The sequence below is a fragment of the Cherax quadricarinatus genome, unplaced genomic scaffold (assembly GCF_038502225.1).
Source record: "Cherax quadricarinatus isolate ZL_2023a unplaced genomic scaffold, ASM3850222v1 Contig118, whole genome shotgun sequence".
NCBI classification, from domain to species: Eukaryota; Metazoa; Arthropoda; class Malacostraca; order Decapoda; family Parastacidae; genus Cherax; species Cherax quadricarinatus.
Window position 1 is genome coordinate 210,057 of NW_027195144.1, and position 27,404 is coordinate 237,460.

General features: G+C 41.2%; 1 protein-coding gene across 1 annotated transcript in view; it reads left to right on the plus strand.

Moving 5' to 3' along the window:
- The window catches only part of LOC128687512 (uncharacterized), a 55,136-nt gene that overhangs the window by 24,047 nt on the left and 3,685 nt on the right, over positions 1–27,404 (plus strand). The gene's annotated exons all lie outside the window — the stretch shown is intronic.

The window sequence follows — 27,404 nt, forward strand, 5'->3', positions numbered from 1 at the left end:
CTCGGTAAGTACCAACCCAAACAAATTTTTTTTATCCTATAACATATCAAAAAATATGCTTTCCATTTAAAAAAAAAAAAAAAAAAGATGGACCCTGGTGTACCCTTTGAGACTTGGCCTCTGGACCCTGAAAGGGTTAATACGCCAAAATTCTAACAGCTTCAAATCAAGCGGGAGAAAGCTGGTAAGCCCACATGTGAGAGAATGGGTTTCCATGGTCAGTGTGCGCAGTATAAAAGAAATCAGGGAGCGAGCCAGTGGTGCATTGTGGGAATGCCATTTCAGTAGTCCTTTTTTCAGCATGCCTAGTGGTAAGAAATATCTGACTCCTGGTGAATCTGGGACATTTCTCTTCCCAAGTGATAGACCTAACACGAATGGAAGTTTTAGTGAAGATGAATTTCTTGGTTTCAAGGAGTTTGTGTCCAAAAGCAATACCCAGGATACCAGAAGGAAGGAAGGAAGAAAGAAAGGAAGGAATTAAGAAAGGAAGAAAGAAAGGAAGAAGGAAAGAATGAAGATATTAAAGTAACCCAGTCTGAAAATCAATTTAAGACTCTTCTCAAAAGCCACTTAACCCTTTCAGGGTCGACACGCCCTCTCAGAGACTTGTTCTCAGGGTCAGCCAAATTTCAGAAAAAAAAAATAAAATCTTATGAAAAGATAGAGAATCTCTTCTCGATCATAATGACACCAAAAGTATGAAATTTGATGGAAAACTTAGGGAATTATGCTCTCGCGAAGTTAGCGGGCTTGACGATGTTTACGCATCAGCGATTTTGCCCACTTTGAGCCCTATTTTTGGCCAATTCCAGTGCACTTGTCGACAAAAGTCATAATTATTTTGCTAGAACTCCAATTTTTCTATCGAATGAGTGCAAGAAACCACCCATTTACCGATTACAACTATCCAATACAGTGGTCAGAATTTAGCAATTTTGCCAATTTCATACAAATTTCAAAAGGTGCCAATTTCCGAATAGGATCCAGAATAAACAAGAAAGACATTCCTGGCACTAAAATAACATTTCCTCTGTTCATTAGTCATGTCCCCATGCTCCTCTTACATTCTTTTGCTTTCCACTTTGAATTTTTATTCTCACAAAAAAAATAGAAGATTTACTGTTATGCAGACTACTGCATTGGTGTAGAAATGGTATAAATATTATCAGCGCACTTATGAAAGAATATTCAACTGACCAGTTGATGTGTATTGGACGCATAGCATGATTTGTTTACTTTTGAACTTTGGTAAAAATTGAACATTTCTGCTATTTTGAGCGCAATTTCAAGGTAGTTTTCCTTGTAAAACCAGTCAAAATCATCTCAATTTCTTTAATATGTCTTCCATTCTATAAAATGAGACCAGGGAAAACTAGAATACAACAATAAATACCATACGAAAATACAGTGTAATGTCGCTGTTTTAATCCAAAAACACGGTCAAAGTTTTTTTTTCCTCATTACGCACTATGTGCTGCAGGATTTTTTTTATACTGCGCACACTGACCTCATAGACCCATTCTTTCATATGTAGGCCTACCAGCTTTCACTAGATTTGAGGGCGCTAGAATTTAGGCATACTAGTACGTCAAAAACCCTGGTGCATAAGCCGTACTAGTACGGCCGAAACCCTGAAAGGGTTAATCACCCTAGACTAAATGCTAAACACTCAGTACACACCTACTCACCTATATACTCCCACATCGTAACTTAAACAGTCACTTTGAACCTTTTATCCATTGTTGACAGGAATATAATTGAATCATTGTTTTCACAAAAAGCATTTTCGAATATAAATATATCCTTGTACAGGTCCTCCATCACAAATCCGGCATCAATGGGACCTGTAGTGTACCTTTCATCATGAAAGCAATCAAAATCATGTCTATTTCTGTAATATATCTTCCATTCTATCAAATGAGTCCAAAAAATGAGAATACAACCATAAAAACCATACGAAAATATACTGCAAAGAGGCAACTAATCTCTGAGAAGTTAACTCCCTTATTTATCATTCATCTTTCTTATTTTTGTTGTACGTTAAGAAGCAGCTTTCCATCATACATTGCCCAAGTTTCAATGAGATAGCCCAACAAACAACAAAGGAAAAAAAAATATTTACCAAAAATCATATATGGCAAGCCCAAGCCAGGTACTGGAAATAAGTCACTTTGTCTAACTTTTCTGGGTTATCCTAGGTTCTCTATACATACACTGCTATGTATGATAATCTATGTAACTGTATTTGTGTATACCTGAATAAACTTATTTACCTCTAGTCTGTCAACTGAGTACAAGAAACCACCCATTCACTTATTTCAACTACCCAATAAAGTGGTCAGAAATTGGCAGTTTGGCCAATTTCACACAAATTTCAACAGATGCCAATTTCAGAATAGGGTCCTGAATAAACAATGCAGACATTCCTGGCACTAAAATAACATTTTCTCTGTTCATTAGTCATGGCTACAAGCCCCTCTTATATTACTCTTGCTTACCATTTGGAATTTTTATTCACACAAAAAATAGAAGATTTACTGTTATGGAGACTACTGCATTATTGTAATAATTGTATAAATAATGTCAACCCAGACTACATATTGGAATTTGGACTGGCAGGCGGACAGGTATTGGGCGGTGACGTCATTTGTTTACTCTTGACCTTCGCTGAAGAACAGAACATTTTTGCTACTGTGAGCGCAATTTCAAGGTACTTTTCTTCATGGAAGCAATCAAAATCATATCTATTTCTGTAATATATCTTTCATTCTATCAAATGAGACTGAAAAAATGAAAATATAGCCATAAAAACATACAAAAATATACCGCTAAGCGGCCGCTAATGGCTGAGAAGTGAACTCCTCTATTTATGGTCTGATTTTTTTCATTTTTTCATTTTTGGTGTACGTTAAGAAGTATCTTTCCACCATACATTGCCCAAGTTTGAATAAGATAGCCCAACAAACAACTGAGAAATTAATAATATAATAATAATAATAATAATAATAATAATAATAATAATAATAATATCTTTATTTACTACACGTACATGTACAAGGTATACAGGCCTAGCTGACATCAGTGACATACTACTGTATAGAAAGCTGCTTGTTATGCTGAGTACGTATTTCAAGAAAATTAGGTCAGTGTCCCAGGATAACATCCACACTAGTCGGCTAACACCCTGGTACCCATTTACTGATGGGTAAACATAGACAACAGGTGTAAAGAAACATGCCTAATGTTTCTACCCTGGCTGGGAATCGAATATTTACCAAAAGTCATATATGGCTAACCCACGCCAGGTACTAAAAATAAGCCACCTTGACTTTTTTGGGTTATCCTAGGTTCTCTACACATATGCTGCTATGTGTGATAATCTATATAGAGTAAATAACTTTTTTGTTTCAGGTTTATGGTGCAGTACGAGTGTATATCACAGTTAGCCCTGTGCTATACTCCGTTTTCTCTAATCTCTACGACATTCCCCATGTCCGACTAAACCTTTACAAAAATTCAATGTATGTCAAAGGCCCTAAAATCTGGAACACCCTACCTGAGAACTCTAGAACTGCAGACACATTCATCACCTTCAAAACTACCATTAGAAAACATCTTATCTCCCTGATAAACCCCATCAACTAACTATACGAATACCACCTGGTGGTTCACACTTACACTCACTCACCCATTTGACCATAAACAGAAATATTAATCTCAATCTTAAAATAATGAATCCTATGATACTCCAATACTGGAACTATGTACTGTGCCAAAACAAAAGCATTCACATTGCTAAACTCACAAACTAATATTTAGTCACTTAGCCATAATACCAACTTACCTCATAATTTGTAATATTTTAAAATAAAGAATTAAACTAAGTCTGCCCGAAATGCCTAGCCATGCTAGGCGTTCTAGTGGTACACTCTGTAATCATTATTTAACTACATGTAAACCACACAACAACCAAATTCTGTAAATTCAACATTGTAATCTTTATAGAGAATAAACGTTGAATTTGAATTTAATATAAGCCCCAAGACAGGGATAGGAGAATGGTATTTGTATACCATATATCCTCTTCATACCTTCGTCGAACTGCTCGGTGTTATGCCAAATATTATTTATTCTGGAGTATTTAACATGTTTTATGTTATTTATATTGTTTCTTATGTCATATTAGATCAATTGTGATAGGCAAATAAGCTGTAGTGTTGATATTAGCGTAATAATAAAGCATATTCTCCTGCTTCATGAGACTGAGCTCATGGCAACCGACAGTGGCTTCAAAGCCACCTTATCTTTAATGGATAATGTACTGTGTAGGTGCTTTACATAATGAGAAGCATTTCTTTTATTCACTGGAACCATGGCTAGGGCTAAAAGTAAGCAGGTTAAAACAATAAATGGAGAAAAAGAAATTGGAATGACTTATGCAGCAAGTAGCACCACCAAACAGTACCAGCAGGTTGGTGAGGCGACCCTGGCAATTTGAAATTATGCTAGCCAAAATCAGTGCCAAATAACTGAAGGAACCGAATAACTGATTGCCGGATTTGTGATTGCAGACCTGTGTTATACAAATTTTGATTCATTTACAGTTAATATTCTACTGTACAGCTATGAAATAATTACTATCCTACTGTACAACTATGATATACTCCTTAGTGTTAAGTAGACTGTAAGCCAATAATGTTAATTTGGCCCATAATGCCTTGGCATAATAGAGGCTTTCTTTGCATTGCAACCCACTATTGTAAATACAAAATCTCAATGTACTGTTTGCAAAGACAAAATAAATAAATAAATAAATAAATATAGGAAGGAAGGTAGGAAGGAAAGAAGAAGGAAGGTAAGAAGGTATGGGTAATGTTACAATTGGGTGGGTATATACATGTGGTAGCAGGTGGTGGTGGTGATGGTGTGATGCTGTGTCATGTAGCCAGGCTGGTAGCCTGAGTACATGACTCAGCACATCCACAAGAAAGGCCAGCTTCAACCACCCACACACCACAATAACCTCCACTACCACAACAACCTGCACAACCACAACCACCTGCACAATCACAACAGCCTGCACAATCACAACAACCTGCACAACAACAACAACAACTTGCATAACCACAACAACCTGCACAGTCACAACAACCTGCCCAACCATAACAACCAGCACAACCACAACAACCAGCACAACCACAACAACCTACACAACCACAGCAACAACAACTTGCACAACCAAAACAACATGCACAACCATGACAACCTGCACAACCACAACAACCTGCACAACCACAACCTGCATAGCCACAACAACCTGCACAACCACAACAACCTGCACAACCACAACAACCTGCACAACCACAACCTGCACAACCACAACAACCTGCACAACCACAACAACCTGCACAACCACAACAACCTGCACAGCCACAACAACCTGCACAGCCACAACAACCTGCACAACCACAACAACCTGTATAACCACAACAACCTGCACAACCACAACAACCTGCACAACCTCAACAACCTGCACAACCACAACCACTACAATCTGCACAACCACAACAACATGCACAGCCACAACAACCTGTACAGCCACAACCACTACAATCTGCACAACCACAACAACCTGCACAACCACAACAATCTGCACAACCACAACAACAACTTGCATAACCACAACAACCTGCACAGTCACAACAACCTGCCCAACCATAACAACCAGCACAACCACAACAACCAGCACAACCACAACAACCTACACAACCACAGCAACAACAACTTGCACAACCAAAACAACATGCACAACCATGACAACCTGCACAACCACAACAACCTGCACAACCACAACCTGCATAGCCACAACAACCTGCACAACCACAACAACCTGCACAACCACAACAACCTGCACAACCACAACCTGCACAACCACAACAACCTGCACAACCACAACAACCTGCACAACCACAACAACCTGCACAGCCACAACAACCTGCACAGCCACAACAACCTGCACAACCACAACAACCTGTATAACCACAACAACCTGCACAACCACAACAACCTGCACAACCTCAACAACCTGCACAACCACAACCACTACAATCTGCACAACCACAACAACATGCACAGCCACAACAACCTGTACAGCCACAACCACACAACCTGCACAACCACACAACCTGCACAACCACACAACCTTCACAACCACACAACCTGCACAACCACACAACCTGCACAATCACACAACCTGCACAACCACACAACCTGCACAACCACACAACCTGCACAATCACACAACCTGCACAACCACACAACCTGCACAACCACACAACCTGCACAACCACACAACCTTCACAGCCACACAACCTTCACAACCACACAACCTGCATAACCACAACAACCTGCACAACCACAACAACCTGCACAACCACAACAACCTGCACAGCCACAACAACCTGCACAACCACAACAACCTGCATAACCACAACAACCTGCACAACCACAACAACCTGCACAGCCACAACAACCTGCACAGCCACAACAACCTGCACAACCACAACCTGCATAACCACAACAACCTGCACAACCACAACAACCTGCACAACCACAACAACCTGCACAGCCACAACAACCTGCACAACCACAACAACCTGCATAACCACAACAACCTGCACAGCCACAAGAACCTGCACAACCACAACAACCTGCACAACCACAACAACCTGCACAGCCACAACAACCTGCACAGCCACAACAACCTGCACAACCACAACCTGCACAACCACAACAACCTGCACAACCACAACAACCTGCACAACCTCAACAACCTGCACAACCACAACCACTACAATCTGCACAACCACAACCACTACAATCTGCACAACCACAACCACTACAATCTGCACAACCACAACAACCTGCACAACCTCAACAACCTGCACAACCACAACCATCTGTGCAACCACAACAACCTGCACAACCACAACAACCTGCACAACCACAACCACTACAATCTGCACAACCACAACAACCTGCACAACCACAACCACTACAATCTGCACAACCACAACAACCTGCACAACCACAGCAACCTGCACAACCACAACAACCTGCACAACCACAACAACCTGCACAACCACAACAACCTGCACAACCACAACAACCTGCACAACCACAACCACTACAATCTGCACAACCACAACCTGCACAACCACAACAACCTGCACAACCACAACCACTACAATCTGCACAACCACAACAACCTGCACAACCTCAACAACCTGCACAAGCACAACCATCTGTGCAACCACAACAACCTGCACAGCCACAACAACCTGCACAACCACAACCACTGCAATCTGCACAACCACAACCTGCACAACCACAACAACCTGCACAACCACAACCACTACAATCTGCACAACCACAACAACCTGCACAACCACAACGACCTGCACAACCACAACAACCTGCACAACCACAACCACTACAATCTGCACAACCACAACCTGCACAATCACAACAACCTGCACAACCACAACCACTACAATCTGCACAACCACAACCTGCACAACCACAACCTGCACAACCACAACAACCTGCACAACCACACAACCTGCACAACCACACAACCTGCACAACCACACAACCTTCACAACCACACAACCTGCACAGCCACAACAACCTGCACAACCACACCCACTACAATCTGCACAGCCAGAACAACCTGCACAACCACAACAACCTGCACAACCACAACAACCTGTGCAACCACAACCTACACAACCACAACAACCTGCACAACCACAACAACCTGCACAACCACAACAACCTGCACAACCACACAACCTTCACAACCACACAACCTGCACAACCACAACAACCTGCCACAACACACAGCCACAACACTACAACCTGCACAACCACAACAACCTGCACAACCACAACCACTACAATCTGCACAACCACAACAACCTGCACAACCACAAGAACCTGCACATGCACAACCACTACAATCTGCACAACCACAACAACCTGCACAACCACTACAATCTGCACAACCACAACAACCTGCACAACCACAACAACCTGCACAACGACAACAACCTGCACAACCACAACAACCTGCACAACCACAACCTACACAGCCACAACAACCTGCACAACCACAACAACCTGCACAACCACAACAACCTGCATAACCACAACAACCTGCACAACCACAACAACCTGCACAACCACAACAACCTGCACAACCTCAACAACCTGCACAACCACAACCACTACAATCTGCACAACCACAACAACCTGCACAGCCACAACAACCTGCACAACCACAACAACCTGCACAGCCACAACCACTACAATCTGCACAACCACAACAACCTGCACAACCACAACAATCTGCACATCCACAACAACCTGCACAACCACAACCACTACAACCTGCACAACCTCAACAACCTGCACAACCACAACCATCTGCACAACCACAACAACCTGCACAGCCACAACAACCTGCACAACCACAACCACTACAATCTGCACAACCACAACAACCTGCACAACCACAACAACCTGCACAACCACAACAACCTGCACAACCACAACAACCTGCACAACCACAACCACTACAATCTGCACAACCACAACAACCTGCACAACCACAAGCACTACAATCTGCACAACCACAACCTGCACAACCACAACAACCTGCACAACCACAACCACTACAATCTGCACAACCACAACAACCTGCACAGCCACAACAACCTGCACAACCACAACCACTACAATCTGCACAACCAGAACAACCTGCACAACCACAACAACCTGCACAACCACAACAACCTGTGCAACCACAACCACTACAGTCTGCACAACCATAACAACCTGCACAACCACTACAATCTGCACAACCACAACAACCTGCACAACCACAACAACCTGCACAACCACAACCACTACAATCTGCACAACCACAACAACCTGCACAACCACTACAATCTGCACAACCACAACAACCTGCACAACCACAACAACCTGCACAACCACAACAACCTGTACAACCACAACAACCTGCACAACCACAACAACCTGCTCAACCACAACCACTACAATCTGCACAACCACAACAACCTGCACAACCACAACCACAACAACCTGCACAACCACAACAACCTGCACAACCACAACAACCTGCACAACCACAACAACCTGCACAACCACAACAACCTGCACAACCACAACCTGCACAACCACTACAATCTGCACAACCACAACAACCTGCACAACCACAACAACCTGCACAACCACAACCACTACAATCTGCACAACCACAACAACCTGCACAACCACAACAACCTGCACAACCACAACAAAAATGCAGAGACACTCATTTTATGTGTGAGGAAAGTAAAACAGGACTGTGTATAACACCATGTCCGAAGAGTTCCACAAGCTGCAACACGTCTAGGAAAGTGTGCAGTGACTCTACATTTGTATATATATTATAGAACAATAGTAATAAACAATTTTTTGTATTGTTGGTTTGTGTTAACAAGTTTTGTGAAAAATATAAAGATAAAGATGTTTATTTTGACAAATTGCATGGTCGTACAGAGGAATTTAATAGTTGGGTGTACATGCCAAAAGCCCCTTTGTATGCAGAGCTTTTCGGGCAAACTTAAATATTAACTTAAGATTAGTAAGGCAATAATACATAGTTTATATGGTCATTAGATGAGTTACAGTGAATACAGTAGAACTGTATATTCTATCAGGTAATGCTGCATGGTTTTGGGATGTCTAGTAGAGACTTATTACACTATTGAATTAGTTAATGAACATTACAGTATTACAATATAACAATTTAAAACAATTTACAATATGATGTATTACAGTTTAGTACTGTTTAACCCTTTCAGGGTCCAAAGGCAAAATCTGAAGGGGTACCCCAGTGTCCAAGAAATTTTGAAAAAAAAAAAAAATTCTTACAGAATTAAAGATTATATTTTTGTGAAGGTAATAAAACAAAAAAAAAATTCTGATCAGTACTTACTGAGATACAGAGGCGAGAAGTTAACCCAAAATAACCGGGTGGCGGCAACATCAGAGATTTCCACAAAATCGCATTTTTTATTTTACGTTTTTTGTACTTTTTTTCTTTTCTTTTCTAATTTTTTTTTCTTTTTCTAGTAACAATGGTGGCCTGTGAGACCAATACTGTATATACGTAATGTATATATATACACTCACTGTATTGAACACAATAACTGCACTAAAATTATTATAATTTTGTTTACCACTATTGTTTACTATAAACATGCACAAATCTTGTATAATACTGTACTAATGTTCTATTATATATTTATGTATGTACAATCACTGGACATGTTTTTAGAACTGCTGCAGCTTGTGGAAGTCCTTGAAACAAGGTATCATGCACAGAGGTACCTTATATTCCTCACATAAAGTGAGTGTCTTTGCGTCTTTGTTGCCGTCGTTTTGTTTGTGCACAGACAACACATCTCTTCTGAGCAAATTTCTTTTTAGTTGCAGGAAGCTGTATTATGAAGTGATCACCTTCCCTCCTCAAACGCTTGGGTATTTCCTGAGGAGTTCGAGGACGGTTTTGTATAGCAGGTATTGTTACCTGGTACTTCATTATGAGTTGTCTGACAACAGACAAACAAAATTCACCATACGGTGGTCTGTTACCGGTGTTTATTTGGTACATATTATATGCATTGAGCATTGAAATGTCTATGAGATGGAAGAAAAGTTTCATGTACCACTTGTAACTCCTATGAACACAATCAACAAAGCCTATTTGCATGTCACATTTGTCAACCAAACGCATATTTTGTGTATAGTCAATCACTGTCACTGGTTTTTTAACATGTTCATTAGTTACTCTGTCAACTTTGCCACTGTCTTGCATTTTGTTAGGGTGAATGGTTGTCATAATGTGACATCTTGTTTGTCATGCCACCATAATGCCATGATGTCATTGGCAGTAAACACCTGCACCTCACCACTACGAGTGGCTGCGTTGAACCTGGGCATGTGTTTATGATTAGAACGCGCTGTGCCACACACGTCTGTCATGTTCACTCGCAAGAAATCACTGAGTAAAGGGCTTGTGTACCAGTTATCAGTATACAGTGGACCCCTGGTATTCGATATTAATCCGTTCCTGAGAGCTCATCATGTACCGAAAATAATAACAATAGAATAATTGACACTTACCTTTAATGAAGATCTGGTGATGATTGATGGGATGAAAGGAGGGGAGAGTGCCGAAGTTGTTACTGTTTAGAAGGGGAATCCCCTTCCATTAGAACTTGAGGTAGCAAGTCCTTTTCCAGGGTTACTTCCTTTCTTCTTTTAATGCCACTAGGACCAGCTTGAGAGTCACTGGACCTCTGTCGCCATTCCTTTAAAAATTGTTTAAAATGGGCCATAACATTGTCATTGTAATAGTCACCAGCACGGCTTGCAATAGCTGTGTTAGGGTGATTTTCATCCATAAAGGTTTGCAGTTCAACCCACTTTGCACATATTTCCTTAATTTTTGAAGTAGGCACAATGGATTCCACAACTGGCTTAGGCTTCTCAGGGTTAGGCCCAAACCCTTCAAAATCTTTCATAATTTCCATACTAATTCTCACCCTTTTTACCACAGGGTTGGCACTAAAAGCTTTCTTGGGGCCCATGGTGACTTATTTTGCAGAAACAAGCACCAAACACAGTGATAATATGGAATGTACCGAATGTATCCTTAGATGCACGCACACTGCCTGGCTTGTAAACACTGGCACACATGGGGCACTTCAGGCTACACGTGGATACGTCTCGTATGAATCGCATCGAATACCGGGTTTTCGATCGGATACCGAGACGAAATCTTTGCATTAAAATGCATCAAATACCGGATTTATCAAATACCGATGCCATCGAATACCGGTGGTCCACTGTATAATGTATGCCCCTTACCAAGATAAGGTGCCATCATGTTTCTCACTACATCACCTGAGATACCCAATAACATCCTGGTATCTTTCAATGTTTTACTTCCCGTGTATACAATAATATCCAATACTAGGCCACTGTCATAGTCACAGAGTACTAACAGTTTTATATCAAAGTGTTTCCTCTTGCTTGGAGTATACTGCTTGAATGACAGTCTACCTTTGAACAAAATCAAAGACTCATCAATTACAAGATTATTGAATGGATTAAAGTACGTGTTGAACTTTTCTTTCAGATACATAAAAACATTTTTAATCTTGTATAACCTGTCACTTCTGTCAGGCCTGGTTTTGTCAGAGAAGTGCAACATACGTAACAGTAAGATAAACCTGTTCACTGGGATGATTTCACTGAAGACCGGGGTAGAAATTAGCCGATCTGTGGACCAGTATGATTTTATATTGTGCTTGTAGACATGAGGCATAAGCATTATTGTTGCAGAAAGCAAATACATTTCAGCAACACTTGTCTCTTTCCATTGGTGTAGTCTTGACTGTGGTGATATGATCATATTTGCCATGGTGTACTCAAAATACTTGTTACTTTCCCTAACAATAGTTTCCATCAATGGCTGGTCAAAGAATAGTTCAAAGAATTCCAGTTCATTTGCAGTGTTTCCAGGGGACCAAGCTGGTAGGATTCCACTTTGAGAGTCATCAAACTGATGGGGACTGGGAACAAAATTGGGATTTTGCTGCCAATCCCAGATACGGTTTGCTGGTGGATACTGGACATCATTAGCTGGTTGTGGTGGTAGTTGTGATTGTGGTGGGGTGGTGGCTGATGCTCTGCTTTGTCCTTGAGCTGAGGAGTCAGCGGAGGGGTCCCAGCCTGGGCTGGTGAGTCATGCATGGCTGTGGCACTACCATCACCACTACCACCATCATCACCAATACCACCACCTACTGATGCCTGTGGTCTATCCATGCCAAGTGCAGCCACATCATCCTCTTTTTCACTGTCTATTCATGGTGTAGGGCCACGGGATGTACTCCGGGATGTACTCTGTCCCCTGGGCACTGCATAGGGAACACTTCCCTAGTGCATGCGGCGGCGTATATACCGACGCTTCACTAGTGAATATGATTCCTCACTATCACTACTCGAATGATCGTCAAGAGCAATAAAATCACAATCCACATCACTATCATCATCATTACTGAAGTCTGAGGCCTGGCCATGTGAAAATATTAGTTTTCTCTTGCGATGAGGTACAACTAAATGTGACTGAGACGTGCCCACACCAGAGGTAGAAGGTTGAGGATCGTCAGGATTTTCTGCACTATTTTCAATATCCTGGTCATTCTTTTCGGTCACTAATTGATCAAAGCCATAGAATTCGTTTTTGTTTCCACTTCCATCAGAGTCAGAACTATCAGATAGGAAGAGGAGAGTCCCAATTCACCTTGGGGTGAGAGCTGCCTTGCGACGAGGCATGGTGAACAAAGGTAACTGAGGCGGCAATCCCACAATGCCACGCGGGCGCCTAGAATTTTTGTTTATGGTGCACACACACCACGCAGACCTGTTCCCTCAGATGTAGGCCTACCAGCCTTCTCGTGCTAAATTTGACGCCGCTTGAATTTTGGCATAGATCTACGGTTTGGACTCTCAACGTATAGCTGTAGATCTACGGCATGGACCTTGAAAGGGTTAAAACAATGAAATTTAGTATCACATTGGAACAATTTACATTATGATGTACTGTATTACAATTTAGCGGTAATTATTTTATGTTGCTACTGGTCGTAAACACTGATCATATAATGACGTTTTATTCATTCTACAATGTATATTATGTTTCTATAAGTAAGTAAGTTTATTTAGGTTTGCCCACATACCCCACATACAGTTACATAGATCAATATACATAGCAGTTATGTAGGTTACAATACATAGCAGCATATGTGTAAAGAACTTAGGATAACCCAAAAAAGTCAGAGTGACTTATTTCCATTGTACAGTGGACCCCCAGTTTACGATATTATTTCATTCCAGAAGTATGTTCAGATGCCAGTACTGAACGAATTTGTTCCCATAAGGAATATTGTGAATTAGATTAGTCCATTTCAGACCCCCAAACATACACGTACAAACGCACTTACATAAATACACTTACATAATTGGTCGCATTGGGAGGCGATCGTAAAGCGGGGGTCCTCTGTATTTCTATATTGTTGATTATGAGTTCCTTCTTGAATTCTATCATGTTTCTCACCTTTACCAAAGGGCTGGCACTCTGAACATTTTTTTGCCCCATGATGGCTTATTTCACAGTTGCAGTCAACAAAAAAAACACCAGAAACAGTGGATGAAGCCGTGAAGTATTCCTAATTCAATGAGAGAGATGCCCAGACTGAGTGTGATATGCGCGAGGAAGAGCTTTGCCAGTCGGTGGTGATGCATCTGACGTGGCCTATTTCCAAGAGCATGGCTATATCCGGAGCAAAATTTCGCGGAGTAAAGTGCTTGATTTCTGAATCGGCCAATTTCTGTGACAGCCTATAATCAGGCTTCCACTGTATTTGCATACAGTAGGGCCCCACTTTATGGCATTTTGCTTTATGGTGTTCCGCTAATACGGTCATTTCAAATTATGATCCAAACTCACTATACGTCTCCCCCCACCTGACTTTCTAATTTGGTCACCGCACCCCACCTGGTTTGTTTACATTCTCTGTGAGATCCGTAAGCACTAAGTCTCTCCGTTATGTCCGGAAACTCCAAAATTTCAAGTGTTTTTTAAAGTTATTTCATATTTTATATATACTCTGATAATTATGCAGTGGACCCCCGACATTCGATGACATAGACATTCAATAAATCCGACATTCGATGCATTTTAACACAAAAATTTCGCCTCTACATTTGATGGAAAACCCGACATTCGATGCGATTCGTATGAGACGTGTCCATGTGTGGCCTGAACTGCCCTGTGTGTGCCAGTGTTTACAAGCCAGCCAGTGTGCGCGCATCTAAGGATACATTTGGTACATTCCATATTATCACTGTTTTTGGTGCTTGTTTCTGCAAAATAAGTAACCATGGGCCCCAAGAAAGCTTCTAGTGCCAACCCTTCGAGAAAAAAGGTGCTAATGACTATTGAAATGAAGAAAGAGATAATTGCAAAGTACGAAAGTGGAGTGCGTGTGTCGGAGTGCATGATGATTTGGTAAAGAAATTGCCTGCAAGTAGTGGTGATGTGAGTGAAGTTAAGGCCAGCAAAGGTTGGTTTGAAAGATTTAAGAATCGTAGTGGCATACACAGTGTGGTAACTCATGGTGAGGCTGCCAGTTCAAGTCCTAATGGAAGGGGATTCCCCTTCTAAACACTAACACCATCCACACTCTCCCCTCCTCCCATCCCATCAATCATCACCAGATCTTCATTAAAGGTAAGTGTCATTTATTCTGTTGTTATTAATCTATTGTTATTGTTGTTATTGTAATTATTCTATTGCATTAAACTTAATATTTCATGTGGTAAAAATTTTTTTTTTCATACTTTTGGGTGTCTTGCACGGATTAATTTGATTTCCATTATTTCTTATGGGGAAAATTAATTCGACTTTGGATATTTTTGACATTCGATAGCTCTCATGAACGGATTAGTATCGAATGTCGAGGGTCCACTGTACTTATGTATACATGTACCTAAATAAACTTACATACTGTGCTAGCGTGCAGGTACACATTAAAATCGGTAAGAGTCTCTTATATCTCGAGACGTCATATTAGTAATGATAATAATAATCACTGAGTCTCATTAAATGTCGTATATTACATTAATATATATACACATTTTCATTAATCCATCTATGATATTTTTTCAAAATTATATTGTGGAAAATAATGTATTTTCCAGAAAAAATACAGTGTATTTTTTATGTAAATTAGTGTAACATACTGTATTTAATAAAAATGTATGTTATAAAAAATGGGAAACTGCACCTGCGCAGAAGAGACTCGCCATTGTTTTATGAATTGGACACAAACGTTAGTGAATATTGGGAAGAACTTTCGTGCTCTAGAGGTAAAATTGGGCTGACACCTCTCAAATAGGAGCCGAAATTGTTGGATGTGCATTCCTGCATAACTTGAGATATCAGGCGACTGAACAAGACAGCTCCAGGAACCTCAGATTAGTCTGTTAATGTTTAACTCTGGCCAGTGTTATTTTCATGTATAGAGAGTGAGGTTTTCTGAGTATGATACACCTTAATCTCCAGTCAAATTGATGAGTGACATTAAAATATATTCTCCTTCTGTTATGTAAATGTGTGTATATATAAAGATTAGGTGATGAAAGATTGAATATCAGATTGCAGGGAGAGAGTATGGAGGAGGTGAACGTATTCAGATATTTGGGAGTGGACGTGTCAGCGGATGGGTCTATGAAAGATGAGGTGAATCATAGAATTGATGAGGGAAAAAGAGTGAGTGGTGCACTTAGGAGTCTGTGGAGACAAAGAACTTTGTCCTTGGAGGCAAAGAGGGGAATGTATGAGAGTAGTTTTACCAACGCTCTTATATGGGTGTGAAGTGTGGGTGATGAATGTTGCAGCAAGGAGAAGGCTGGAGGCAGTGGAGATGTCATGTCTGAGGGCAATGTGTGGTGTGAATATAATGCAGAGAATTCGTAGTTTGGAAGTTAGGAGGAGGTGCGGGATTACCAAAACTGTTGTCCAGAGGGCTGAGGAAGGGTTGTTGAGGTGGTTCAGACATGTAGAGAGAATGGAGCGAAACAGAATGACTTCAAGAGTGTATCAGTCTGTAGTGGAAGGAAGGCGGGGTAGGGGTCGGCCTAGGAAGGGTTGGAGGGAGGGGGTAAAGGAGGTTTTGTGTGCGAGGGGCTTGGACTTCCAGCAGGCATGCGTGAGCGTGTTTGATAGGAGTGAATGGAGACAAATGGTTTTTAATACTTGACGTGCTGTTGGAGTGTGAGCAAAGTAACATTTATGAAGGGATTCAGGGAAACCGGCAGGCCGGACTTGAGTCCTGGAGATGGGAAGTACAGTGCCTGCACTCTGAAGGAGGGGTGTTAATGTTGCAGTTTAAAAACTGTAGTGTAAAGCACCCTTCTGGCAAGACAGTGATGGAGTGAATGATGGTGAAAGTTTTTCTTTTTCGGGCCACCCTGCCTTGGTGGGAATCGGCCAGTGTGATAATAAAAAAAAAAAATATTTTTACTTTTAATATACAGTCCACAAATTTATATATTTACCAGAATTCCTGGTGTATGTACATTTTATTATTTGTAATTAATAGGTCTAGAGCAACTTGTGGAGATGACAGTGGTAGGTATCGAAGGGGGACATTTTTTGTGACCTAGGTGTCCCAAATTCCTACTTGTCTATGTAACTCTGATAAATAATAATTATCTTTGTTATCATTTACTATTATGTACATAATGAGTTACATTCAGATAAATGCAATTTTCCACATGTATAATAAACACGATACATAACATAAAAAGATGATACACCCACAACAGAATAAATAAACATAAATATGAGATGTGGTAGCCAGATAACTTGTACAAGTGGCAGCAAGAATAACATTTTCTCCAATCTTACATAAGAGAAAGTGTGTTACTGGGGGTAACTGTAGAAAATTATTCCTTTCGTATGTATGTAAGTTTATTCAGGTATACACAAATACAGTTACATAGATTATCATACATAACAGCATATGTGTAGAGAACCTAGGATAACCCAAAAAAAGTCATACAGTGACTTATTTCCATTGCCTTCACTCAGAGAGTCATTTCTTTTTAAAATGGTGTTACATGAGAATGGGAGTGTTGTTCTTTATTTATTCTACGGTATCAATGTAGAGACAACTTGTACACAATGTAGCTTGTACACAAACCAGACATGTACACTTTGTTTGTTTACAAAACTTACGTTCGCCTGGTTTGTTTACATAACTCTGCGCCTGTCCTCTCTCATGTACTCATTCTCTGTCTCTCTCTCTCATTTATTCATTTTATCTCATTTACTCACTCCTGACTCTACATTAAGACTACAAATATTTTAAGGTAAGTAATGAGTGAACTGTATATGCATTTTATCACTCTGGGATGCTTAAATGTAATAGAATATTATGTGTAGGTGGGGTGGCCTGGTATGGTAGCCCGGCTGAATACCATACATACCACATTTGATTTTTTACAATAAATACTACTTGTCTCACCCTAGATTAAGACTATAAATATTTTAAGGTAAATAATGAGTGCACTATGTGTGTATTGTAGTTTTTTATTGTTTTTTGATGCCTAGTTGTATTGCTAACTTAATATATGTTAGTGTGAACTTGTTATCTAGTATTTGTATGCATTTATAAGTGGAAAAAATGGGTGTTCCACTTTACGGCGGTAGCCTGGAACCTAACCTGCCGTATAAGTGGGGCCCTACTGTTCTCCTTTCCACTTCACTTCATTGTAGCTGTATACTCTCTTCTACTTCACTTCATTGTACAGTGGACCCTCGGTTAACGCCTGGATCAGAATGCGCTAAAATCGGATAACACCTCGCTTTGGCATGAAAAAATCGGCTTGGATAACACCTAAAAGCTCGGTTAGGAGCTTTTGTCCCAAACGTGTCAGCACGGTGGCCTGAGCGGGCCCAGCCACTTACTCCGTATACCAGCCAGTGTGCCATTGTTTACAAAGCCAGTGAGGACGATTCTGCATGTACATGTGTTATATTTTGTATTATTCCATTGTTTTTGGTGCTTGTAACTGCTAAATAAGCCACATGGGCCCCAAGAAAGCTTCTAGTGCCAGCCCTATGGTAAAGAATGTGAGAAACACACATAATTTAAGAAAGAGTTTGTAGAAAAATACGAAAGTGGTGGTGGTAGAGGGTGGTAGTGATGGTGGTAGAGGGTGGTAGTGATTGTAATGGTGGTAGAGGGTGGTAGTGATGGTGGTAGAGGGTGGTGGTAGAGGGTGCTAGCAATGGTGGTAGTAGAGGTCGGTAATGATTGTGATGGTGTTGTGATATGATAAGGCATGGTGAGGCTGCCAGTTCTGACAAAAAAGTGGCTGAAAAATATGTGCAGGTCTTTAAGGGGTACATAGAGGCTAAAAAATTAAAACCCCACAAGTGTTCAGTTGTGATGAAACAGGCCTGTTCAGGAAGAAAATACCAAACAGGACCTACATTACTCATGAGGAAAAGGCACTCCCAGGACATAAGCCAGAAAAATACTTGTTACCTGAAGTCTTTATGTAAGGAGATTCCACTTCCAAACAATAGAACACCTTCATCCTCTGCATCCCTCCTGTCTCATTACTCATCAACAAGTCCACATTAAAGGTAAGTGTGATGTTAATATTGTTTTATTTATCATGTATCATTGTTTTCTGTGTAGGGAAATGTATATTTCATGTAAAAAAATTATTTTGTTTAATATTTTTGGGTATCTGGAATGGATTAACCGTTTCAGGGTTGAGAGCCCCTCTCCTGAACTTGTTCTCAGGGTCGACAATTTTTCGGAAAAAAAAAAAATTATCATGAAAAGATAGAGAATCTTTTCCTGATCATAATGACACCAAAAGTATGAAATTTCATGGAAAACTTACACAGTTATGCTCTCGCGAAGTTAGTGGTCTCAACGATGTTTATGCATCGGCGATTTCGCCCAATTTTAGGCCAATTCCAGTGTACTAATCAATAAAAATCATAATTATTTTGCTAGAACTCTATTTTTTCTATTGATTGAGTACAAGAAACCACCCATTTACCGATTTCAACTATCCAATAAAGTGGTCAGAAATTACCAATTTTGCCAATTTCACACAAATTTCAAAAGGTGCCAATTTCCAAATAGGGTCCAGAATAAACAAGACAGAGATTCCTGACACTAAAATAACATTTCCTCTGTTCATTAGTCATGTCCCCAGGCCCCTCTTACATTTCTTTTGCTTTCCACTTTGAATTTTTATTCTCGCAAAAAATACAAGATTTACTGTTATGTAAACCACTGCATTAGTGTAGAAATGGTATAAATAATAGCACACTTGTGAAAGAATATTAGACTCACCAGTTGATGTGTATTGGACGCGTGGCATGATTTGTTTACTTTTGAACTTTGGCAAAAATCGAGCATTTCTGCTACTATGAACTCAATTTCAATGTACTTTTCATTGTGAAACCAATCAAAATCATCTCAATTTCTGTAATATGTCTTAGACTCTATGAAATGAGACCAGAAAAACTAGAATACAACCATAAATACCACATGAAAATACACTGCAAAGTTGCTTTAAACCAAAAACACGGTCAAAGTCTTTTTTCTCATTACGCACTGTGTGCTGCAGGATATTTTTTATGCTGTGCACACTGACCATATAGACCGATTCTTTCATATGTAGGCCTACCAGCTTTCTCTCGCTAGATTTGAAGGCGCTAGAATTTAGGCCTACTAGTACGTCAATAACCCTGGTTAGTAACCCATACCAGTATGTTGGAAACCCTGAAAGGGTTAAATGGATTTCCATTATTTCTTATGGGGAAAATTAATTCGGTTAAAAGCTAAATCAGTTAAAGGGTAGCTCTCTGGAACAGTTTATACAGTTTACTCATTACTTACCTTAAAATATTTGTAGTCTTAATCTTGGATGAGATGAGTACTATTTATTGTAAGAAATCAGGTGTGGTATGTATGGTAGTCAGCCGGGCTACCATACCAGGCCACCCCACCCACACATATATTCTATGATATTTAAGCATCCCAGAGGGATAAAATGCATATACAGTTCACTCATTACTTACCTTAAAATATTTGTAGTCTTAATGTAGGGTCAAGAGCGAGTAAACGAGATAAAACGAATAAATGAGAGAGAGAGAGAGAGTCAGTACATGAGAGAGGACAGACGCAGAGATATTTAAACAAACCAGGCGAATGTAAGTTTTGTAAACAGTGTACACGTCCGGTTTGTGTATAGGTTACAGTGTGTACAAGTTGTCTCTACATTGATACGGTAGAATAAAGAACAACACTCCCATTCTCATGTAACACCATTTTTAGAAGAAATGACACTCTGAGTGAAGGCAGTGGAAATAAGTCACTCTGTCTGACTTTTTTGGGTTATCCTAGGTTCTCTACACATATGCTGTTATGTATGATAATCTATGTAACTGTATTTGTGTATACCTGAATAAACTTACATACATACGAAAGGAATAATTTTCTACAGTTAGATTAGAGAAAATGTTATTCTTGCTGCCACTTGTACAAGTTATCTGGCTCCCACATCTCATATTTATGTTTATTTATTCTATTGTGGGGTGTATTTATCATCTTTATATGTTATGTATCGTGTTTATTATATAATTTTGAAAAAAATATCATGGATGGAATAATGAATGTGTATATTAACGTAATATACAGCATTTAATGAGACTCGGTGATTATTATTATAATTTGTAATATAGCGTTATTTGTGCAAATTGTCTGCTACCACATCTTATATTTATGTTTATTTATTGTACTGTGGGGTGTATTTATCATCTTTATATGTTATGCATCGTGTTTATTACATAATTTTGAAAAAATATCATAGATGGATTAAAGAAAATATGTATATTAACGTAATATATGACATTTAATGAGACTCGATGATTATTATTATCATTACTAATATGACTTCTCGAGATATGAAACACTCTTACTGATTTTAATGTGTACATGCACGCCAGCACAGTATGTAAGTTTATTTAGGTACAGGTATACATAAGTATAATTATCGGAGTACATATAAAATATGAAATAACTTTTAAAAACACTTGAAATTTTTGAGTTTCCAGACCTAATGTAGAGACTTAGTGCTTACGGATCTCACAGAGAATGTAAACAAACCAGGTGGGGTGCGGTGACCTTATTAGAAAGTCAGGTGGGGGGGAGCCGTATAGCGAGTTTTGGTCATAATTTGAAATGACTGTATTAGCAGAACGCCGTAAAGCGAAACGCCATAACGTGGGGCCCTACTGTATTTATAGGTCCCAGCAATGTTTTGGATATGTGGAAGTATATAATAACAATGAGGAAGAGGAGAAGGAGAAAGAAAAGGAGAAGGAGGAGGAGAAGGAGGAGTAGGAGGAGGAGGAGGAGGAGGAGGAGGAGAAGGAGGAGGAGGAGGAGAAGGAGGACGAGGAGGAGAAGAAGGAGGAGGAGAAGGAGGAGGAGGAGAAGGAGGAGGAGAAGGAGGAGGAGGAGAAGGAAGAGGAGGAGGAAGAGAAGGAGGAGGAAGAGAAGGAGGAGGAAGAGAAGGAGGAGGAGAAGGAGGAGGAATAGAAGGAGGAGGAAGAGAAGGAGGAGGAAGAGAAGGAGGAGGAAGAGAAGAAGGAGGAAGAGAAGGAGGAGGAAGAGAAGGAGGAGGAAGAGGAGGAGGAGGAAGAGGAGGAGGAGGAAGAGGAGGAGGAGGAGAAGGAGGAGGAGAAGGAGAAGGAGGAGGAAGAGAAGGAGGAGGAGGAGAAGGAGGAGGAGGAGAAGGAGGAGGAGGAGAAGAAGGAGAAGAAGGAGGAGAAGAATGAGGAGAAGGAGGAGGAGGAGAAGGAGGAGGAGAAGGAGGAGGAGAAGGATGAGGAGGAGGAGGAGGAGGAGAAGGAGGAGGAGGAGAAGGAGGAGGAGGAGAAGGAGGAGGAGAAGGAGGAGGAGGAGAAGGAGGAGGAGGAGAAGGAGGAGGAGAAGAAGAAGGAGGAGAAGAAGAAGGAGGAGAAGAAGAAGGAGGAGAAGGAGAAGCAGGAGGAGAGGATGAAGGAGGAGAAGAAGAAGGAGGAGAAGAAGGAGGAGGAGGAGAAGGAGGAGGAGAAGGAGGAGGAGAAGGAAGAGGAGGAGAAGGAGGAGGAGAAGGAGGAGAAGAAGGAGGAGAAGAAGGAGGAGGAGAAGGAGGAGGAGAAGGAAGAGGAGGAGGAGGAGAAGGAAGAGGAGGAGGAAGACAAGGAGGAGGAAGACAAGGAGGAGGAAGAGAAGGAGGAGGAGGAGGAGGAGGAGGAGAAGAAGGAGGAGAAGAATAAGGAGAAGGAGGAGGAGAAGGAGGAGGAGGAGAAGGAGGAGGAGAAGGATGAGGAGAAGGAGAAGGAGGAGGAGGAGAAGGAGGAGGAGGAGAAGGAGGAGGAGGAGAAGGAGGAGGAGAAGGAGGAGGAGAAGGAGGAGGAGGAGAAGGAGGAGGAGGAGAAGGAGGAGGAGAAGAAGAAGGAGGAGAAGAAGAAGGAGGAGAAGAAGAAGGAGGAGAAGGAGAAGCAGGAGGAGAGGAAGAAGGAGGAGAAGAAGAAGGAGGAGAAGAAGGAGGAGGAGGAGAAGGAAGAGGAGGAGAAGGAGGAGGAGAAGGAGAAGGAGGAGAAGAAGGAGGAGAAGGAGGAGGAGGAGAAGGAGGAGGAGAAGGAAGAGGAGGAGGATTAGGAGAAGGAGGAGGAGGAGAAGGAGAAGGAGGAGGAGGAGGAGAAGGAGGAGGAGGAGGAGAAGGAGGAGGAGAAGAAGAAGGAGGAGAAGAAGGAGGAGAAGAAGAAGAAGGAGGAGGAGAAGGAGGAGGAGGAGGAGGAGGAGAAGGAGGTGGAGAAGGAGGTGGAGGAGGAGAAGGAGGAGGAGGAAAAGGAGGAGGAGGAGAAGGAGGAGGAGGAGAAGGAGGAGGAGAAGAAGAAGGAGGAGAAGAAGAAGAAGAAGAAGGAGGAGAAGAAGGAGGAGAAGAAGGAGAAGGAGGAGAAGGAGGAGGAGAAGAAGGAGGAGGAGGAGAAGGAGGAGGAGGAGAAGGAGGAGAGGAAGGAGGAGAAGAAGTAGGAGGAGGAGGAGAAGAAGTAGGAGGAGGAGGAGAAGGAGGAGGAGAAGGAGGAGGAGGAGGAGAAGGTGGAGGAAAAGGAGGAGGAGGAGGAGGAGGAGAAGGAGAAGGAGGAGGAGGAGGAGAAGGAGGAGGAGAAGGAGGAGGAGGAGGAGAAGGTGGAGGAGAAGAAGAAGGAGGAGAAGAAGAAGGAGGAGGAGAAGGAGGAGGAGAAGGAGGAGGAGAAGGTGGAGGAGGAGAAGGAGGAGGAGAAGGAGGAGGAGGAGGAGTAGGAGGAGGAGGAGAAGGAGGAGGAGGAGGAGGAGAAGGAGAAGGAGGAGGAGGAGGAGAAGGAGGAGAAGGAGGAGGAGGAGGAGGAGGAGGAGGAGAAGGAGGAGGAGGAGGAGGATAATAATAATAATAATAATATGTAATAATAATAATATGTAATAATAATAATAAGTTGCCTTGAAGCATGAAAAACAAAGTCCACCCCTGACAGTGACATGATACGAAGAGATAACATTTGATAAGAGCTGACGTTTGATGAGCATTCGCAAGGGTGCAATGATAAGACTTGGTAAGAAAAGATTAGGGCCTCGCTTTGTTTTCGCTGGTACACAAACATGTCTGTCTATTTGTCTGTCTGTCAAGCTCCCTGTCTATCTGTCTATCTCTCTGTCTCAGAGAGAGCCAGAAGACTGCGTCGTCATCACGTTTACTCACATCTTCAAGCAGAATATAGCACTTTGTCTGGATTTTTCGGGTTATCCTAGGTAATTTACACTATGAGTACTTGCATTTATGTGTACCTGTGGGACAGAGACAGACAGACAGATAGAAAGAGATAGACAGGGATAGACAGAGACAGATAGAGATAGAGACAGAGAGACAGAGATAGAGACAGACAAATGGTGATAGAGCCAGGCTGCCAGCAGCCGGCCAGCCACACAGCTGGCTGCCATGCAGCTGGTCAGCCAGCCAGCTAGCCAGCCAGTCAGTTAGCCAGCCAGGCAGCCAGCCAGCAAGTCAGCCAGCCAGCCAGCCAGAATTGTTTCTCTTTACTTAGGGCATAGGTTATAAGACTTTCTGAAAGGGTGTTGCACAAATATTGCACATGAGTTATTATCGAGGTTTTTTGATATTTCCTTGACCACTTGTGGCCACATCCACCTCAAAGCCACTAAACTCAGGGTCAAAATCACTTTCCTCTTAAAATGGGAGTGTTAATACTACATGACATCAGTGAATCCCAGGTGTTTGCTGCGCTGTTTGCTCTAGCTGGCGCTCATTTGAACTGGTGCTCCCAGAAGGTACTAAGTAGTCCCAGATTTTTTTAATACTGCACACACTGAGTGTTAGAACCCATTCTGTGCTGACAAGGCATCTCAGACCATTCGTGCCAAATTTTAAGGCAGGAAAAATAAAACGTATATATATACGTCTGGGGCACTAGCGGTAAAAACATATATATACGTTTGGACCGTTTACGGGTTAAAACTATTCCAACCCTCTTCAACCCCCCCACTACTCATACTTGCACTAGCCCACCTTTCTGCCAATACATGTATGTAGTTGCTTATATCTCACCCGAACTTCTTCCTCCCTTAGTTTATGCACTTTCACCTCTCTCTTACTTGTTGTTGCCATTTTCCTTTTGTCCCATCTACCTCTTATTCTAACTGTAGCTGCAACTAATTAATGATCTGATATATCAGTTGCCCCTCTATAAACATGTACATCTTGAAGCCTACCCATCAACCTTTTATCCACCAATACATAATCTAACAATCTTCTTTCATTATGTGCTATATCATACCTTGTATATTTATTTGTCCTCTTTTTTTCATAAAATATGTATTACTTATTACCAAACCTCTTTCTACACATAGCTCAATTAAAGGCTCCCCATTTTTACCTACTACCTGGCACCCAAAATTTACCTACTACTCCCTCCACAACATTTTTACCCACTTTAGCATTGAAATCCTCAACCACAAGTACTCTCACACTTGGTTCTGTACTCCCCATGCATTCACTCAACATTTCCCAAAATCTCTCTCCTCTACACTCCTCTCTTCTCCAGGTGCATATACACTTACTGTAACCCTCTTTTCACACCCAACCTTTATTTTATTCCACATAATCCTTGAATTAATACATTTATACTCCATCTTTTCCTGCCATAGCTTATCCTTCAACATTATTGCTACTCCTTCTTTAGCTCTAATTCTATTTGAAACCCCTGACCTAATCCCATTTACGTCTCTCCACTGAAACTATCCCACCCCCTTCAGCTTTGTTTCACTTAAAGCCAGGACATCCAGCTTCTTCTCATTTATAGCATCGACAATCATCTCTTTCTTATCATTCGCACAAAATCCACGCACATTCAGTCATCCCACTTTGACAATATTATTATTCTTTTTTTTAGTAATCTGTACAGGAAAAGGGGTTACTAGCCCATTGTTCCTGGCATTTTAGTTGACTTTTACAACACGAATGGCTTATAGAGGAAAGATTCTTATTCCACTTCCCCATGGATATAAAAGGAAAAGTAATAAGAACAAGAACTATTAAGATAAAATCAAAGAAAACTCAGATGAGTGTGTATAAATAAATGTGTATATGTATATGTAGTGTGACCTAAGTGTAAGTAGAAGTAGCAAGACGTACCTGTAATCTTGCATATTTATGAGACAGACAAAAAAAACCAGCAATCCTACCATCATGTAAAACAATTACAGGCTCTCATTTTTGCACTCACTTGGCAGGACAGTAGTACCTCCCTGGGTGATTGCTGTCTACTGACCTATTACCTACATATTGTTATATTACATATATTATTACATAATTATTATATTATACAGTGGACCCTCGAATTTCATAATTAATCTGTTCCAGAGAGTCTGATGAAAGGCGTAATTTACGAATGGCAAAACCATTTTCCCCTTAAGAAACAATTTAAATCCAATTAATCCGTTCCAGGCATCCGAAAGTATTAACAAAAAATTATTCTTTTTATAGATTAAATATAGCACAGGACGATTCCCACCAAGGCAGGTGGTCTCCCGAAAAAAAAACTTTCACCTCCATCATTCACTCCATCACTGTCTTGCCAGAGAGGTGCTTTACACTACAGTTTTTAAACTGCAACATTAACACCCTCCTTCAGAGTGCAGGCACTGTACTTCCCATCTCAGAACTCAAGTCCGCCTGCCCGGTTTCCTGAATCCCTTCATAAATGTTACTTTGCTCACACTCCAACAGCACGTCAAGTATTAAAAACCATTTGTCTCCATTCATTCCTATCAAACACGCTCACGCATGCCTGCTGGAAGTCCAAGCCCTCAAGACACAAAACCTCCTTTGCCCCCTCCTCTCCCTCCAACCCTTCCTAGGCCGACCCTACCCCCGCCTTCACCTTCCACTACAGACTGATACACTCTTGAAGTCATTCTGTTTCGCTCCATTCTTCTCTCTACATGTCCGAACCACCTCAACAACCCTTCCTCAGCCCTCTGGACAACAGCCTTTGGTAATCCCAATGCACCTCCTCCTAACTTCCAAACTACAAGTTCTTCTGCATTATATTCACACCA